At 39.5% G+C, this 14,095-nt stretch overlaps 1 long non-coding RNA gene across 4 annotated transcripts in view; it reads left to right on the top strand.

The window, feature by feature from the left end:
• Positions 1 to 11,584, top strand: part of LOC125616801 — a 142,741-nt gene extending 131,157 nt beyond the window's left edge. For 3 of the 4 annotated variants that reach the window (XR_007347555.1, XR_007347553.1, XR_007347562.1), the window contains one exon: positions 357 to 975. This is a non-coding gene — a long non-coding RNA (uncharacterized LOC125616801). Of the gene's footprint in view, positions 1 to 356; positions 976 to 9,182 lie in introns of those variants that run through there. The other variant, XR_007347558.1, reaches the window with a different exon arrangement.
• The last annotated feature ends 2,511 nt before the right edge of the window (positions 11,585 to 14,095 follow it).

Genomic DNA, 14,095 nt, shown 5'->3' with positions numbered 1-14,095 from the left:
TAGACAAACAGGGTAACGTGGGCAATGTGATAAGATGGGACTTAGACCTTCTTTTTTTGAAATAATAACTTATATGCAATGCACTTCATCCGTTCAATGACCCCAGTTGTAGACTCCTATGATTGTTAATTTTAGGTGTCAATTTAACTGAATTAAGAGATATCTATAAAACTGATAAAACATTAGTGGGAGGGCATGGTGTCTGTGGGGTATTTTCACGGGAGATTGGCAAATGAATCTTGGTAGAATAAGTGAGGAAAATATGCCCTCAATGTGGGTAGTCAGCATGAAATCATCTGGGGCCTGGATAGAACAAAAATAGAGGACAGTTATATTGATATTTCTCTGTCCTGCAGCTGGGACACTCTTCTCATGCTCTTGGACATCAGAACTCCAGGTTCTCTGGTCTTTGAACTCCAGGACTGACATCCACAGCTGCCTGGGCCTTTAGGCCTTCGGACTTGGACTGAGCCATACTACCTACATCCTGGAGTCTCAGCTTACAGATGGCCTGACATTGGGATTTCTGATCCTCCATTATCATGTGAGCCAATTTCCCTAAAAAATCCTCTCTTGTATATCTACATATGTACTTCTATATAGATTCTACTGTTTTTGCCTTTCTGGAAGACCTTAATACAACCCCAATCGTATGAAGCATCTGTGCTATAGAAGGCTGGATATCTCTTCCACCTTTCTTTTTCTACTTACTAAATGTGTGATCCCTCTGAGCTTCAGTTTCCTTTTCCATAAAGGGAGGGAGAAAATATCCACCTTACAAGGTTGTTATGAAAATGTACAGAAACTCTGCACCCAATGATGGCATCATACCAAGTAAGTGTCCATGCCTTTCACTAGTCCCAGAATGTTCCTTTGCAGACATTGCTTTTTTATAATTGCACCAGGCCCCAGGCCTATAGAGATGTTCTCTTGTTTGACATTGAAGTTACAGAAATAAAACACTGGAACACAAAATTGTGTATGAATCAAAGCCTTTTAATAGTAAGGACACACCAGCCACTTCCCATTTTATCCAGGTTTTTCCCCCCCCTAAGAAAGATCTTTCCTCTCTTCTCTTCTGCCTACTGGCCTCTCTCTTTCCCAGCATCAAATGGTTTGACACAATCACATTGTTCTAGATATAGATCTGTAGTGTCTCCCTAACTATTCTTGCCTGGCCATCTTATCTTCCAGGAAAGCAGGCTTATAGGAAGGAAATCAGCATTAAATCAGAAAAATCTACTGTAGCCCAGGGTCTATCCCTTACCTTGACCTTGTGGCTTGACCTTGAAAGGTGGTATATTTCCCTGTATGTCATGTTCCTTAATTCCTTGGTCTTTGAGAGTTGAAAATTCTATATGACTCCTGATTGTTATGAGGTAGTTCTTTTGTTTCAGAGACGTACACAGTCTGAAAATTAAAAAAAAAATAGAAACTCAAATACTTGTTGGAAAATAAGTTGAAGAAAACCTATGATTTTCTAATCCACTTTAAGTCAGTCAAGTTGAATTTCCCAAATTAGCGGGTTGACTGGAGATGAAAGGTAAGGCATGGAGACCATGCCAAATTCAAGGAATTCTATTTATTTCAAATATTGTTGTGGATCCTTTCTTTTCCATCCACACTCACCTTCCTAAAAGTGAGGTAAGCCATTACAATCTGTATCCTTCCCTTCCCATGGTAGCTGTTCACTACCCAGTTTGCACCCTACAGACCGAGGGGTTGGGGGGTGACTTTCCAAGTGGTAAGAGCCAAATGAGCCTTTTCAATGAACTCAAGGGGTGAAAATCCCAACTGCCTTGAGTCCTTGTGTGAGAAGCCCCCAGGTGAGTGACCTTGGCAGAGGGGCCACAGCACTCTTCCCAAGCTCAGGTCATGTCTCCCCAGCTGCCAGCACGTTCTGCCTCCAGTCTGCCTCCTTCCTCATCCATTTCTCCAATCTTTCTCCACTTACCGCACCACTGGTGGTCTGGGGTGTGCAGCCCAGATGTTTTCCCCAAGCAATTAAGAGATTACTTTTCAAGTGGCTTCACAGAGCAGATGTTCCCATTCGCCCGGTTGGCCCCCAATTGCTAAAACCTTTCCCTGCCCCAGAGCACATTGTGTTGCTGCTGTGTGTTTGATCAGGAGAGTACGAGCAGGAACAAGAGAGTCCCACGCTGACGACCGACCGTTTGGCAGGCGAGCTCCTGGGCCTAAGTGTGTTCCTCCTCCCTTTGCTCCCATTACAGTTGTGAGCAGATGTTCTCAACTAGACAACTGGCTGTTCTTTCTCTGGCCCCTGACACCAGTGCTGCTTCTCATTCCCTGCTTTATGCTAATCGCAATATGCCCCAGACTCTAGTATCTCTCTTTGCTGAGAAGCATCCACCACATTACTTCATCCAGAGCTTTGTTGGCTTAGCCTGGGCAATCTGTTAGATAAGGGAGTGTGCTGCTAGACCTACACTTCAGTTAAAGGTTGCTCACAATCATTTACCTGCTTGAATCTATTCTTTTACCTACCTTCTGCTCCCCTCCCCATCCCACCTCCCATTCCAGCTTCAGCCAAGCTCAATTATTGCAATATTGCAATTCTAGTGATATTCTCTCTCACCTCCAAGTAATTATGCATTCCTTTTCTTATTTATTTATCTATTAATTTATTTGTTGTACCAGGGATTTAACCCAGGGGCACTTTACCACTGAGCCACACCCCCCTTTATGTTTTTATTTTTTTATTTTTGAGATAAGTTCTCCCTAAATTGCTTAGGGCCTCATTAAATTGTGGAGACTGGCCTGGAAATTGTGATCCTCTACTTCCACCTCCCAAATAGCTGGGATTATGGGCGTGCACCACCATTGCCACTTTATTTTCATTTTTTAGCATTCTCCTTTCTTTTTTTCCCCTTTCCTTTGCTAATTCCTGATGGATCATCCTTGAGATCTCTGCTTAAGCATGACTTTCTCTCTGACCTCTACCTGCTAGTCAGAAGCTCCCCTAGTTCCCAAAGCTCTCAGCCATTATTTCTCTGTATTATAATTGTCTTTTTTATTTTTCTCCATTTTGTCATTAAATTTTTGAATCTCAGCAAGTCTGTTTCCATAACATCAAACAAGAAAGTTAAAATAGATTCTATATTCCTCACTCTCCACTTTCTAACTGTGTTTACTGAGTCTCTATTCTGTGCCAAACACTTTATTAGACTGTGGAGTCATAAAGATGAGGGATGGTTGTCCCTGTCCTCGGTTAGGTGGGTTCTGTACACAGAGATCCAAAGTGTATGGTGATATCATAGTTGTGGGAAACTGGGAACTTAAGGAATTAAAGTAGTCAACACTGCAAGCAGAACCTAGAAGGTATACATAGTTGGTTTAGAGTTGAAAAAAAAATGAACATAATAAATGGTTTAGAGCAGGCATTGACAAACTGCTCACCCACTGAATCCAACCTGCTGCCTGTTTTGTAAATAAAGTTTTATTGAAACACAGCCATGCCCATTCATTGCATAGTGCTATGGTTTCTGAATGCTATCACAGCAGTGTTGAGTAGTTGTCACAACCTAACATTATACCATCAGAGTCCCAAATTATTACTACCTGGCTTTATTCAGAGAGAATGTGCTTGTTTAGAGTGTAGAAAATAAAAGTGGCCAAGAAATTTGCGGGGGAGAGGGTGTGTGAGGGGGAAATAGAAAAGAGTGAAATACTTCAAACAGATTTAAAAATGATGGAGCTCTATTATCAAGCTAGCATGCTACTGGTTTGGCAAAAAGCCAGAAGCTCATGGAAAACATGATAAGTCCAAAATAAATTGTTCATATAAGAAATTAATATCTGATGAAAATGACTTTTTAATTCTATTAGTAACATAATTTATGTAATACACAATATTAAAAAATTAGCTACTCATTTGGAAGAAAATGTTTTCATTAGATTTTTGACACTCCTTGCCCATCCTCATCTGCCCCCGTTATCAATATATCAATAGATTCGCAATCAATATTTCTTTCTTTGTTCACCAGTTTTTCTTGTTTTTCTCATTTTCTTTCTGAGCTTGATGTCACACAGCTGTGTAACAGCTTTTAGTAAATCCTTCTATTAGGGTTTGCAGTTAGTAAATTTTTTTGTGTGTGTAAAAGGAAGTATCTTACCTATACTTTGACAGATAGTTTAGCTAAATATAGAGTTCTGCCCTTGGAAATAACTTCCCTCATCTTTCCAAAGACATTATTTTCTTCTGATAAATTTTTGTGCTGATGAGTTTTCAATAAGCCCAATTATAGAATCCACTCATCTGTAGAACATTGATCTTCAAGGGATTTAAAAAAATATTTTACATATTTTCTTTGTAAAGGAAGGTGCCCATGGTATATTAAGATGGATATTTTATTTTATGCGTATTCTAAAATTCTTAGTCATTATTACTTTGATGGTCACTTCTGGACCATTTCCACAGTAGTCTCCTTATTGAGCTCTTGTTAAGCATTTGTTCGATCCTCTCATCCTTTTTGATAGACTCATATGTTGTCCAGAGCTGGGTGATTGGCTCAGCTCTGTCTTTCCAGATATGGAAAAGAGTGAAGGTCAAAGGTCAAAGAATTTTTTTCCAAGTGAGGCTTTGTCTTTTCTCTTTCTTTTACATTTTTACTTTTAGGAAAAAAAAAATGTGGTCCTTGGGAAGTTCTGCTATTACTTAGTTGTCCAGAGCTGTCACATGACCTTCCATAGCTGTAAGGGAAGATGGGATAGTGAGTATGTTTTTTCCCTAGCTTCTTGTGGTAGAGGAAGATAAGTCAAATGGGAGGTTGGGAATAGATATCAAATCAATCAACAGATTTTCCACAGTGTTCTTGAATATCATTAGATTTCCTTGAGTGGCTGGGCACAGTGGCACATGCAGCCACTTAATGTGTAGTCCCTTTGAGCTTCAGTTTCCTATAATACCAGTAGCTCAGGAGGCTGAGACAGGAGGATCTCAAGTTCAAAGTCAGCTCAGCAATAGCAAGGTGCTAAGCAAGTCAGTGAGACCTTGTCTCTAAATAAAATACAAAAAAATAGAGCTGAAGATGTGGCTGAATTGTTGAGTTCCCTTGAGTTCAATCCCCGGTACCCCCCTTAAATTTTTTTTTCTTGTTGATTTTGACAATTTTTTGTGTTTCTCTGCCTATCTACCTCTCCTTATCAATGGCCTAAGTCTGTCCCCCAGCCTCAAATTTAAAGAAGCAGGTCTGCTATTGATGGTGCCAGGTTTTGAGCTGACGTGTTCTTGGGGTTTTGCTATCAAGTCAAACACCAAGTTTGGATGGTGATTTTTTTTTCATTTCTAGTAGTAAAATCATTTCTGTGTTCATCTTTTTCCTCTAGAACTTAATGTTCTACAAGCTTAGAGTGGTAGGTCACAGTTGCTGACAACTGTTAGTGAGTGGAAGACCGATTCTCACATAGAGACTTTGCTTCATATTAGCTCTTGGTAGCTAAATACTGGCCACTATTACCAATTTCTATACCTAGAGCCCAGAAGGCTGTTAGTACTTAATGATTTTGTTTAATTTGAAGCTCACTAAAATGTCCTTTCAAAAATGTAGCTACCAATACCTTTTTGGTTTCCTACTCTTATATTTTTACTAATATGTTTATTTAAAATACAACAGTATCAACCAATGAGCTACCCAAGCCATCTATGACCTTTTTTTTCAGTTCTGAAACATGCAACTCTCTTTGGATTATTCTTTATTTGTGTAATTATTCCTTAGAATATATTGTGAGATTCTTAAAGGAAAAAAACTATAGACTTTTATATTTCCCCAGAAGTTCAATAAATGATCACCACTGAACTGTAAAGACCCTTTTTAGGTCTATGAAGGTATTGATCACTACCATTATGCTCAATAGAATATCAATAAAATGAGATTTTCCTTTATTCATTGAGTGGGAAATTGGAGGAGAGGATTTAAGGGTCCAAAGATGCATGCTAATTCTCCTGAGGATATTGGAGAACTTCAAGATGCTCCAATAATCACCTAGCCTAGTGATTTAAAGAAGGAACTCTGGAATCAGACAGAATTCAATGTCTAGTTCTGTCATTATTAGCTGGTATGAACTTGGATAATTTTTTAATGTTTTTTATATGTTCAATCCCTTACCTGAGAAATTGGATATAATAATAGTGCCAACTTTGTAGAGTTGTAGCAGAGATAAACAAGATGATATGTATAAAGCTCGTATTACAGTGTCTTGCAGCTAGCAAACAAGTTGGAGAGGGTAACAATTATTATCTAATAATTTTATTAATTTTTGGCTATCCACAAAGTGTTAAGCCATCATCTTCTTCTTCTTCTTTCCCTCCATTCCCCCTCCTTTCCTCAAGAGTTCAGATCCACTAAGGCTAACCCAAGACAATAAACAAGCCAACTTTGATTGTTGCTTTGTGATCTCAACCCAAAACACATGCCTTCTTTGTATCTCTATTTATTTTGTCCCAGGATTTTCTGAGAACTGCTGTTCAGACAAGGTCAAAATTCTAACCAGTGTTTTGCAATTAAGATGTCCTAATTACCTGTGTTTGTCAAATTAGGAAGATCAGTTTTAATTTCCTTCAGTCTCTCCTCCTCCCCTGTCTTTGCCAGTTCTGTGGTTTCCACTGCTTCCAATTCTCTGTCATTCACTGAAAACAACTATCTGCCTAATTGAGCAAAGCAATTCCTCATGAAGCAGAAAATGCTAATTGCAGTGAAGCTGAAGATTAAAGTATTACTTCTACACTCTGCTGCCCCTCCTAAGAGTTCAAAGCCCCGACTAATAGCTTCCTGCACCCTTCATGCACTTTGACCAAAAGACATACAGTAGGCTGTAGGACTTCACTCAATCACAATGTCTCCCTTTTATTCTAAGCAACTTAAAGGAGCACTATCATGTAACCGTCTTCTTATAAATCACATTAACAATGCACTTAAACACAGAAATAACCATTTGATTTTTTCATCCTCATTGAAGTAACTGTCATCAAAGAATTATGGCAGTTATGGAGGAATTGGAAAGTTCTCTCTGTCATGTGTGAAGATTGAGTTGGCAATACAAAGAGAATCCTTGGGAAGCTGTCTGTGCTTCTGTAACAGAATAACTAAGGCTGGGGAATTTATGAATAATATAAATTTATTTCTTGAAGTTCTGGGGCTGGGAAGTCCAAGATCAAACAAAGCACTGGCATCTAGTGAGAACTTATAGCTGCGTCCCCACATGGCGGAAAGCCAGAGGGATAGACCCTGTGTCCTCCCAGGCAGAATAACAGAGGAGAGCAAACTGTCTTTACGGCAGGAGAGCCTGCTTTACGGCAGCTTTAATCTATTCATGAAGGCAGAGCCTTTGTGACCTAAAGGACTCCCATTAGACCCCACCTCCCAGCACTGCTGCATTAGGGGTTAAGTTTCCAAAATAAGAATTTTTCAGGAAGCACATTCGTATCATAATCAAAGGCTTTTAATTCTTTTGCAGTTAAGATAATCAAATTAGTTTGAATTGGTTTTTATATTTAAAAAATCTAGTTGAACACAACACTGAAGAAATAAAAGAATTTTACACACCAACTTGATTTGATCCTGTTGATTATTCTAAGCAGTTAAATCAGATCAGAAAACTTTGTCTACCTATACCCATTCCACCCCCAAAAGCTCTAGTGAGTGTCACGGCATAGCTTAGACCTTTAGGTCCTATAGTCAGCTATGTTCTTCTGCTCTGTTGTCTTTTCAGATATAAATTTATCTTTCAACCTGTATTATATCTTTGAATGCATTTGATTGAAGCTTATTTTTTAAGATTGAATATTATTATTGTTTGCTTTTTTTTAGTAGACTATAAGTAAATCTCAAATTTTAATGTACTTTAGAATCACTTAAGGCACTTGCTAAAAATGAATATTCTTATTCTTGGCCATAGGAATTCTAATTCCGTAAACCTGGAAGCAGCCCTTGAGTGACTCTCATGTCCCTGGTCTGCAGATAACACCTTGAGAAATACTTTTATGATGTTCTATCAAGAGATTAGATCATAGTTGGCTTGTTTGGTTTGTTGTTTGGATTTTTTCCCCCTTGGCTTTTGTCCAGTATGATGTACAAACACCTAAATGCAATAAATGTGGACTTGATACTTTTCCCCCATTTTTTGAGGCTTCCTTCTAAGCAAAAGGTCACAAGGAATTTGTATTTCATTTGGACCCACATCACCAACATCCCACTTCTTCCTGCTCATGAGGTCTCTCCAGCTATGGGTGCTATTGTCTTCTGGGGGCTCATGCTGCCCTGCAGGCTTGTAGGAGGCCCTGTTTCACCAGGATCTGTGACATTATTGGTATATTTTGCTGTGGAAGCCTCCCTGGAGTTGTGTGTGTGTCCTCCACACACTATCAACATGCCTGTGTCCAGGTTTTTCTCTAAAGGACAAGACAGTAAGTCTTTTATGCTTGGTAGAATTTTACACTCACCTCTGCCACTATATTGAGAAAGCAACCATTGACAACACATAAATGTTTGGTCCTGGCTCTGTGTTAATAGTCTTTATTTATGGATACCAAAACTTAAATTTCATATAACTTTCTTATGCCACCAAATGTTATTACTTTCTGTGACTTTTCAACCATTTAATAAAGTCACAACTGTTCTTATTTCCAGGGACTGTATATGCACAAGCAATAGGATGATTTGGCCTTGGGAGGCAGTTTGTCAATTCTTTTTAGAGGGTGGGGATTCCCCTGCCACTTAAGACCAGTCCTTATGCTCTGTTCTATGACCCTATTCCTTTCTGCTACTTTTGAAGCCTCACTCAGTTTGTATACCTTTTCTGTCCTGTTCCTTCTTGTCCTTACTAGGGTGTGTACCCTCTGGGTACACACCCTAACCTGTCTCATTCTAAATTAAACTCCCTTGGTCCTTGTGATGGTCGATTTTATGTACCAACTTGGTTAGGCTTTGGTGCTCGGTTGTTTGGTCAAACACCATTTAGCTGTTGTTATGAAGGTATTATTAAAATGTGGCCAGCATTTAAATTGACTCTAAAGATTGGAGATTATCCTCCATAACATGGGTGGGTCTCCTTTGATTAGTTGAAAGACTTAATAGCAAACACCAAGACTTCCTAAAAAGAATGAATTATTCTCAAGCCTGGAACATAGAAACCCTGACTCTGTTTCCACTTTGTTGTGTTGCCAGGATTCTGACTCCAGATTGCAACATCAATGCTTTCCTGAATTTTCAGCCTGCTGGTCCGCCCTATAGAGTGTGAGTTGGTCAATCTCATGAACACTTGAATCTCTATTTCTGTTCCACCCACCTCCCTCCATCTCTCTTCTCTACATCCTAATGGTTCTATTTCTCTGGAGAACTCTAACCAATATAGACCCCTGTCATTCTTTTAGCTGCTTCCCACACTATCTCCCCTTCAAATCCAAATTTGGAATAGCAATGTTCAGAGCCAGGAGTTGCAAACTGAAAAACCCGCAGGCTGAGCCTGACCTTGGGTATATTGTTTGACCAGCATGGTGTGGAGCCATTTAATGTAAAACACAACCTTGGCGTGGAGCAACACCATTTATAAATTGGAATATTTGATTGAAGTTTCCAGATTTCTACTTTCCTTGAAGTTAGGAGATTGGGAAACCAGTTTCACATTCTTAAGCAGAGCTGAGGAGGTGGTTGATCAGCAACTGTTCTCCTGAGGTCTGACAAGTGCTTTCCACTTGCCACGGTCCCCACCACCCTCTGCCATCTCTAGCAAGACTCATTCTCTAGCTGCAGCTGTGGCTTTCTGAACATGTGTTCTCCAAGGTGCACTTCATCATCTTTACCATGACCAAGCATCCTGAGCTGAAGTGGCTCCTGCCCAACTCCCCTGACACCCTTCTCTCTGTTGAGGGTTCGGTTTTGGTCAGCCAGTCATTCAAATATACCAAGCTCATTCCTGCTTCAGGGTCTTGACTTTTACCAATATCTCTTGGCCTAAAATGTTCCTGCCCTGAGAATCCACATGATTGCCTTCCTACTCTTCAGGGATTGGCTTAAATGTCATCTCCTCAGGGAAGTCTTCCCTGAGCTCCCGCTCATCTTACTGCCTACTCTTTGCTCCATTTCCTTTTCTTAATATTTAAAGAATTCTGAAATTATATTTTCTCTTACTTTGTTTTTCTATCTCGTCTCACATCACCACTGAAAGCCCTCAAGTTTATGATACTAATGGCACATGTGGATCTGGACCTACATTCTGCAATGAATGAGATATCTCCACTTGCCTGGCCTCTGTGAGCGTGTGAGTCTCTGACTCCAGGTCTTCGCTCACCTTTACCACCCCCTCACCCCATCCCTTCTCCTTCACTCCTCAGTTCTCCCCCTGTTGTTTCCAGCCCCACAACTTGACTGCAGTGACTCTCGCCAGGATCGTCGATGACCTCCAATTTGCCTCATCTCTTGTGGTTGCTCTTTTGTTCCTGGGTCTTTCTGCTGCACTGACCCTCTCTTGGTTCTTTTGATCTCTTTTCCCTCTGTTTTGTGATATTCCTCCAATTCCATTTTCAATCCACCACTCTTGCTGCTCTGCATGCTCTGAGCAATCTTATCTCATCCTTGGCATTTCAATAAGCAGTATCCAAACTCCTGTTAGAAATCTCCATTTGGGTTTCCTGCAATTACCTCAGCCTAAACAGAATCCATCATCTGCCTTAAATTGGTTTTCCTGGAAAACATACTCTTAAAGGGAGATTGGCACACAGGAAATTTATTGGGAAGTGTTGTTGGCAACGGGCCCCATGAGAGAGAGAAAGACAAGCAGGGCTGGGTAGAAGGAAAATTTGATGTGATGAAATACCATATTGGTGAATCAAATACTCCTTAAGCTCTGACACCCATGCTGGCTGAGTTTCTGTGAGAAGGAAAGGTAAAAACATACCTGGAATCAGTGTCAATTCTAGTGAAAATGAATGATGCTCCTTTCTGAGTGAAAGGAATCCAATGTAGTTGACCTATCACCAAGTGGCTGGCTGTGCTCCTCAAGGGAGATCTCATTTTGTGTTTTTAGTATTGGTCTCTGTTGGCAGTTGTATTCTTGGCAATGATGGCAGGTAAATCAGCCTAAAGAGTGAGAACCAAGATGTTAGCATATGCTTAGCTTCTATACCAGCCACCATGCCTACTCTATTCATGTGCCTGTTGTGCCAATAATGGATGACTTATTCTGTCTCTACTTGGTTGTTTATGCCTCTTCCATTTTGGATACTCTCTGGTGAGCATTAACATATAATTCAAAATCACTCACCTTCTGTGCTGAATCTCACAGACCAATCCATATATTAATTCATACACCTCATCTCCAAATCTTCTTGTTCTTGATCTCCCATATTTTCTCCTTCCAGTTCTTCAGCAAGCTAGCCAACCATTTACTGTAGGTTTTGAATTCATAAATAACCTCTTCTCTGGCCACTTCTCTTCCCACACAAAGTGGACAATCAGATGCATGTCCTAAAGTTCCACCCACTGAGGGGATTTTTCTCTCACTGCTATCTTTTAGGGCCATCTCTGCATGGAACTATAATATAATTTTTGGCTTGTGTGTACATACTGAGTTGATCCATACGTTAACTGAGTTTGGCGTTTTTCTTCTTCCATCACTTGGTCAAAAGGAACTCTTTAAAAAAAAACAACTTTATTTTATTTATTTATTTATTTTTATGTGGTGCTGAGGATCAAACCCAGGGCCTTGCACATGTAGATGAGCACTCTACTGTTGAGCCATAACCCCAGCCCTCAAAAGGAACCCTTATGCAGACATAGGTATGAGTTGAAGGAGAGACACTGGTGTAATTCTGATGGCCATTCCTAGGGAGAGTCTGTTATGAGCCATCAACAGCCACACTGCCAACTGGGGGAATAAGAGTCTAACTCCTGGGTAGTGTGTTAAATTATTTACTATATTATCATCCCAATGAAACTGCCTCTCCTGTATTCCTTTTCTTTTGATTGGTAGCACCAGAACTCATGTTGTCAATGAAGCTGTAAGCATACAAATCATTCTGTACTCTCTCTCCTTACCTACTTCTCCATCTTAGATGTCTCCAAATACCAATTACTGATTGCTACATCTCTAAACATTTTTAGACTCCTCCCTCTCCTTATCAGTGGAAATAGGAATGATCAAAACTAAACTTCCAAAATATCACTCCAGCTTCATCATGGAGGCAGGACTGAGAATAGGAAAAATTAGGAAGTTAATGCCAGGAGAGACATAATAGAAGCTCAAAGGTTATTTTAGGTTGAAATGTAGAAAAAATGGCTAAATTCCAGTGATATTAGTCAGGCAGACTTGAAGACTTGGAAGTTAGTGGTAGAGGCTGTAAAATGACTTCTCAGAATCAACTTGAACAATGTGGAGAAGGCAAATGATGTATATTTAATTCTAGGCTCCTTGTTATTTATTTATACATGTGATCATCTGGGACCCAGAAGACCTATTTCTTACATTTCACTCATTTTAGAACTTAATTGATTGGCTTTGTGATTATTTGAATATTTTCTTCCAAAAGCATGTGTTGGAAACAAATTCCCAGTGCAAGAGTATTGGGAGATAGAGCCATGAGGTTAGAATGAATGAATTAATGCTGTTATTATAGCAATGGGTTCATTATCATTCCTTGTAAGAGTGGGAATTAGACTCTCTTTTACTTTCCTTCCCTCCCTCCCTCATTCCTTCTCTCCCTCCATTCATCTCTCCTTCCTTACCTTCCTCTGTTACTCTCTCTATCTCTCCCTCTCCCTTTCTCTCCCCTCTTTGCCTTTCTGCTTTCTCCCATGAGATAGCCCAGCAAAAAAGTCCTCATCAGATGTAGCAAATGAGGATCCCTCGATCTGGGACTTCTCAGTCTCTAGAACAAAACAATAAATTTCTTTTCATCATAAATTACCTAGTCTCCGGCATTTTGTTATAGTGGCACAAAACAGACTAAAACAGTCTTGGATCTCTGTATCTAGTTGCCCTATAATCAGGAAAAAAAGAAAACAAAAAAATATTCAACTTCATTCTGAATAAGAATTACTATTACAGGTAGCATTCTGTAGTCCTAACAGGTTTTGATTGATTCATTTATCTTTATCTCTGGAGAATATAATCACTATCTGGCACACAGTAAGGATACAACAATTATTTGCTGAAATAAAACATTTTTTATTACTAAGCCACTTTTAAATTAAACTACTTAATTATTATTTGCTTACTGACATCATGGGCCTCCATGACCCATACACAAGCTGTTAGAAATTGAGTGGGGCAAAGTGACTAGGGTAAACTTGGTTCATGTCTATTGCTACTTTCTACTATGTTTTCTAGTTTTAAATAAACTCTGAAAATCTGGTGTGGAACTTTAATAATAGCAGGTCAATCAGTTGAATTGCTTGGAAATCAGCTTGGATAATTCATCTTGGTAGAGGACAAAGTCAGGGCAGGCAAAGGGAAATGGAATTTGGCTCTAATATTTCCTAATAATCCTCCTTAACAGCACTGTTTTAATAGAGCCATGGAATGTTAGAAGTAGAAGAGGCCTTAGAGACCATAAAACTCAACCTCTTCCTCTTACAAATGAGGACAGTGAGGCCTCGGAAAGCTAAGCAAAGTTACCCAATGTTTCACAGCTCATCAGTGATTGAGTGGGACGCAGAAGCCAACACTCTGTCTTCTAAATCAGGTCAAGTCAAGCATAATTTGAGTAACTACTATATTTTAGGCAATTTGCTAATTTCTGGTGCTTTAGAAATCAATCTCCTGAACTTTAGTTTCTTAATGGGAGTCAGACACAGAGTCAGATTTTAATACCACGAATTCAGCGGCGTGAGATAAATACAATGCAATCATAGCTGATTGCTACAAGTTGATGAGAATTTACAGAACATTTTGCTGATAGCTTTATATAGTTTAGTTCATTTGATCTTCTTAGTGGTTGCTTTGAATCTATTATCTTTTTCCAAGTCCAAGCTGTGGATGAGACTGGAAGGATACATTGAATTCTTGTTCTGATTGTTTCTCTTTTCCCCCCAAGTCTGGAGATGTCTACCATCTAGACTGTGGTGATCACTAAATCCTCCTC

The sequence above is a fragment of the Marmota marmota genome, unplaced genomic scaffold (assembly GCF_001458135.2).
Source record: "Marmota marmota marmota unplaced genomic scaffold, marMar, whole genome shotgun sequence".
Taxonomy (NCBI): Eukaryota; Metazoa; Chordata; class Mammalia; order Rodentia; family Sciuridae; genus Marmota; species Marmota marmota.
Note: the sequence above shows the minus strand (reverse complement) of the source record. Positions and strands in the feature narration are given on the sequence as shown.